The sequence below is a fragment of the Schistocerca gregaria genome, chromosome 1 (genome assembly GCF_023897955.1).
Source record: "Schistocerca gregaria isolate iqSchGreg1 chromosome 1, iqSchGreg1.2, whole genome shotgun sequence".
NCBI lineage: Eukaryota > Metazoa > Arthropoda > Insecta > Orthoptera > Acrididae > Schistocerca > Schistocerca gregaria.
This window is the reverse complement of record NC_064920.1, coordinates 671,591,988-671,597,987: the sequence shown is the minus strand read 5'-3', so window position 1 is coordinate 671,597,987 and position 6,000 is coordinate 671,591,988.

Here is a 6,000-nt window from a genome sequence, read left to right as displayed (position 1 = left end):
AACTACACTTTGATAGAATCTGATGTAGTTTTACGAGACAACATCGTCCTTTGTTAAGGTGCAAATTCTGGTACTTAATCACCAAGATTGCAACAATTTTATATATACCATCACTCAATAATAAGGCGCTCACCGGGTTTCTTTACTTATAGCTGCAGATCCTTCCTCAAGTGGTAAGAAACTAAGATGAAAAGCCCAAGCTTTGGGTACTGGCATGTGTGACATAACCTTGACATATCAGACTCGTCACTGAAGAGAACGTAAGGTAACCATTAACAAATACATTTAAGCACACAATCGCACCTGTTTAAATCGAACACATTATATGACCAGGCAAACGCTTAATGCAAGGCGACACTCCGGCAAGCTCTTCTTCTCAACAATCGCTGCGTGGCGAGATAGCCAAACACCACGCCTTGTGCCGGGACCCGAAACCTTCCCGCCGTCTCCGGCCGCAGAAATCCAGTAATACAACGCGCAATGAGCATGCGCACCAAGTAATGGCCAACCTGCCGGCCGTGGTGTAACCGCAAACGACAGAGCACACAGTGAGAGCTGCTGCCTCGACGCCGCAGATTTAAATAGCCGAAAGCGCTGTGAACAACCGACTCGCGGCCGGCCAAAGCGAAATCAATGGCAAAGATGACACTACAAGAATTGGGCAACCCGCGCGACGTTTCAACACAGATTAGAACTTCAGCTACCTTAGTCATTTTAAAACTGCGTTACATCTTCAGATGAACATTTTGCTAACTTAGAATTTTAATGTCCCATTTTATCGTCCCTTTCACTGTGTTACTGGGCTAAACTTTTAATGTGGACTTCACTACCAACGATACAATCAGTAGTGTCAATTAATACCTGCATCCTAAGGAAAGCGTATTTAAATACACTCCTGGAAATTGAAATAAGAACACCGTGAATTCATTGTCCCAGGAAGGGGAAACTTAATTGACACATTCCTGGGGTCAGATACATCACATGATCACACTGACAGAACCACAGGCACATAGACACAGGCAACAGAGCATGCACAATGTCGGCATTAGTACAGTGTATATCCACCTTTCGCAGCAATGCAGGCTGCTATTCTCCCATGGAGACGATCGTAGAGATGCTGGATGTAGTCCTGTGGAACGGCTTGCCATGCCATTTCCACCTGGCGCCTCAGTTGGACCAGTGTTCGTGCTGGACGTGCAGACCGCGTGAGACGACGCTTCAGCCAGTCCCAAACATGCTCAATGGGGGACAGATTCGAAGATCTTGCTGGCCAGGGTAGTTGACTTACACCTTGTAGAGCACGTTGGGTGGCACGGGATACATGCGGACGTGCATTGTCCTGTTGGAACAGCAAGTTCCCTTGCCGGTCTAGGAATGGTAGAACGATGGATTTGGATGTACCGTGCACTATTCAGTGTCCCCTCGCCGATCACCAGAGGTGTACGGCCAGTGTAGGAGATCGCTCCCCACACCATGATGCCGGGTGTTGGCCCTGTGTGCCTCGGTCGTATGCAGTCCTGATTGTGGCGCTCACCTACACGGCGCCAAACACACATACGACCATCATTGGCACCAAGGCAGAAGCGACTCTCATCGCTGAAGACGACACGTCTCCATTCGTCCCTCCATTCACGCCTGTCGCGACACCACTGGAGGCGGGCTGCACGATGTTGGAGCGTGAGCGGAAGACGGCCTAACGGTGTGCGGGACCGTAGCCCAGCTTCATGGAGACGGTTGCGAATGGTCCTCGCCGATACCCCAGGAGCAACAGTGTCCCTAATTTGCTGGGAAGTGGCGGTGCGGTCCCCTACGGCACTGCGTAGGATCCTACGGTCTTGGCGTGCATCCGTGCGTCGCTGCGGTCCGGTCCCAGGTCGACGGGCACGTGCACCTTCCGCCGACCACTGGCGACAACATCGATGTACTGTGGAGACCTCACGCCCCACGTGTTGAGCAATTCGGCGGTACGTCCACCCGGCCTCCCGCATGCCCACTATACGCCCTCGCTCAAAGTCCGTCAACTGCACATACGGTTCACGTCCACGCTGTCGCGGCATGCTACCAGTGTTAAAGACTGCGATGGAGCTCCGTATGCCACGGCAAACTGGCTGACACTGACGGCGGCGGTGCACAAATGCTGCGCAGCTAGCGCCATTCGACGGCCAACACCGCGGTTACTGGTGTGTCCACTGTGCTGTGCGTGCGATCATTGCTTGTACAGCCCTCTCGCAGTGTCCGGAGCAAGTATGGTGGGTTTGACACACCGGTGTCAATGTGTTCTTTTTTCCATTTCCAGGAGTGTATTATGAGTAATTCCGGCATTGCAACTACGCAGGTTTTAGAACAGTTATCCTTAGCTCACAGGGCCACATTACATTACAATGAAGGCCTGTAAGGGGTTCAGTTCACTGCCCTACTGGAGCAAATGTAATTTAGATTTATTGCTCACGCACTGGCTACTATATAAAGCATCTCTGCTGCAATAGAATCGCAGGTCAGAGCAGTGTCGACAGCAGTAATTATCGCTCGCTCCTACAGAGCAGTCGCAATAGTTCGTTGTTATGGAGCTGTCGCAATAGCTCGCTGTTATGGAGAAGTCGTAGTAGCTCACCGCTACAGTGCAGCTGCTAGCCATGTGAGAGCAATAGCAGTCGCCGCTGGTGTAGCGCAGTTCATTGCCATGTAGTGTAAGGTAAACTTTATTATTCTTCATCGCCATGCGCGTACTTAAATTTGTTGTTTGAGATGTTAATATGAATTTCTTTCAATCTTTTTATGATCTGTCAGCACTAATTCAGTCAGACTTGTAATGTTCAATGTTTTTATCTAATGGATTGCAGAAATGTTTCAAATAATAAGGTTTTTCTGAACATAATTTTTTTTTCAGTCATTTACTTGAACTTAAATATTTTACAAATTTTCCCACATCATAGTCATGTGTTGTTTTATAATCAGAGGACCAGCTATGCAGCTGTGTCGACAAGTGAAGTCATTTTTTTCTAGTAATGCAAATCTCAGACAAATGTTGTTCAGTGGTAGTAGATAGGCCAGCATTGCACTAATCTGTGCCATTTAGGAGCAGATATATAAACAGCGTTATCCCGTGTCACCACTACGATGTAACAATTTTTCAGTTTATTCACGTTGATTTCACAGGGCAGTGGCGTAGTGCTGCTTACGTCCAAAATTTATCCGTTTATGTTATAGTGTGCGTACTTGTTAAACGATCACGTTTGTAAAAATGTTCATCTGGGTGAGAAAGTTGACCCGTCTGGAGGTTTGCAGCATTTACTGTGATTAAACTTGATAAAATGTTTCGTCAAAGTCATTATTAAATTGCAATTTAACCCGTGGCTCCACAGCCGTCAGTCAGTGTACGATCGTGGTATCACGAGAAAACCGAGGAGCCGCCACTACCAGCCATAGGGATAAACGCTATAGCCCTTCTACATATTCAGTAGAACTGCCAGTAATTTTTACTACAGGTCTTCTGTATATTATTTTAAGGCCATATGTAATAGTACTGTCTGTAACCGCAGTTCCTACCCTTGCATGGCCAAAAATTCTGAAGATAGTTTTTACATAAGCCGAAACCGGTAAATAAACAAATATTATTGCGATTTCGACTCTCATGTTAACTTACACATTACAAAAAATTCATCTAGTCATAGGCTGTGTTGCTGCTTCTAATCTATGCCTCACTGACATTTCAGCTTTCAAAATGTTAATCTCAGATATTAATTCCTTGGTAGAACATTGGATTTCCTTTTTGATCGAAGCTATGTTTTCTGTTCTACATATGAGCATACTTGGAAACATATTGTTTATGTACTTTCAAATTAGTTGAATGAATTGTATCTCAGCTATCATTCAGTATACCATATTACGTAATGAGTTTGAAAAGTGGGCTGCTTCTGTGGAAATACGATAACTCACTTTCTTCTTAACGCTTTTAGAAAGATTTATTTGAGTGGAAAAATGATTTTCTGGCTAACGGGATGACTCATATTTTCCTGAGCAATCGAATGAAACCACAACTGCTTGTGGTCATTGTATAATCGTCCGCCCCTGAGGGGTCAGCGCGACAGAATGTCAAAGAAAGGGCCCGGGTTCGATTCCCGGTTGGGTCAGAGATTTTCTCCGCTCAGGGACTGGATGTTCTGTTGTCTTAATCAGCATCATTTCATCCTCATCGACGCGCAAGTTGTCGAACTGGCATCAAATCGAAAGACTTGCACCCGGCGGGCGGTCTACCCGACGAGAGGCCCTAGTCACACGACATTTATTTACTGTACAATCGTCGAATGTACTTCTCGTTGACCACATTACGCCATCTGTGACAACTTAAATTCTGATGAATACTGAAACACACAAATAAATCTGTAGTGAGCTGAAATTTAGACCTACATGCCTATTTTGTAAGGCGTCTGGGTACCTAAGCCACTGGAAGGAAACAGTGTACAAGTTTTGATTAAGATCATGCATTTGGTTTTTACAGTGAACTTTCTTTGGCTGCTTCTAGTCGTAACAGTGTGTAAAGTGCAGCTGCTCATAAATTGTGAAATATTTGGCACCCGGTAATCGGTTTAAGCTGAGAGCTAAACTCCAGAGAAATTATAGAAGTACTCTGCAGCGTAATGAAAGAACCAAAACCTGTATATTACTTGAAAAATATTTATAAATTTTGTTGTTGTTGATCTTAGAAATTAATATGTTGTGCCCACTATATTGTGGTGCAGGATTTAAGTGGGAGTGGAATTTGCCTGGTGTTGTGCAAGCGTATACTCAGTAGCTGTAACTTAGTTTTGCTAACAGTAGAAACCGCACAATTTTCACAGCGCATGCGTAGGACGAAACAGGAGATCGCGCTCAGTACTTCAAATGATTTAACACCTGACAGAGTAATATAAAAATTCAGAAAAATAAATTATCTCGCGATAATAACAGTACAAACCTTAAGCGAGCACATATGAACATACAGTCATAATATTAACCAAATATGCATATTTCATCGAAAATAAATAACTCTATTCACTGTGATTAACTTTAGAAAGTGTACACTCCGTATAACCTGCAACAACACGCAAAAATCAACAACGTAACGCAAGAATACCCCGCTACGATCATAAGTTTAAGAAAACATGGACAATATGTACAGCTCACAGTGACGCATTTGAAACATTACAAACTTTTCACTAAAATATAGTTCCTCAGCTAACACACTGCTTTGTAGCATTTATAACCCACAAGGCCTCATCAAAACACAATACACTGCACATCTAATTACAGGTCCAATAGCGACGCAGTCCTGTTTCATGACATCAAAACCCTGGGAATACACTACTGCCACCACAGACTCAGAGTTCAGCACAATAAAATGGTACGAGTCACTTTTATGCGCAGCCTTCCAAGCGTCGTAACAGAAATCCTTCTTCCGGAAACGATTCCTGGCTCATGGCTGCCGTATCATCTACACGTATGGAGGCGAACTGCCCCAGACGAAGAATATATCTCAGTAACAGCAGCCCACGCGCAGCGTCGCCCTGCCTTGCTTTCTGCATACTATCCTTTTCAGGCAGGGACGCTGAGCTTCCTTCCACGATGTGTTCCTCTTCGCCGGTGTATCCCAGCTGCGTTCCGCTGCAGCTTCCTCAAACCTGCCAGTGTTGGCCCGTCCCCCACCACACGTAATTATAGCGACACTGTTAAATCCTAGGCTAGCACCAACTGTACCAAACAAGCTCTGCCGTCGTGCCAACGCCCAGTCCAGCCGACGCACCGCAGACTTGTTCGCCGTTTCCCGAGACGATCTGGCGGTGGCTCCCAGAGGATATGGGCGATTCTGTTCCGGATGTATAAGTGCTTATGTTTGTGCCGAACCGCCGCAGATAACCTTGGTTTGCCGTGCATTCACCAATTCGTCAAAACTCGCACCCTCTGGCACGACTGGAGTGCAGGACCCACACCGACGAGAACTACCGGCCCGGACGAGAATTTATG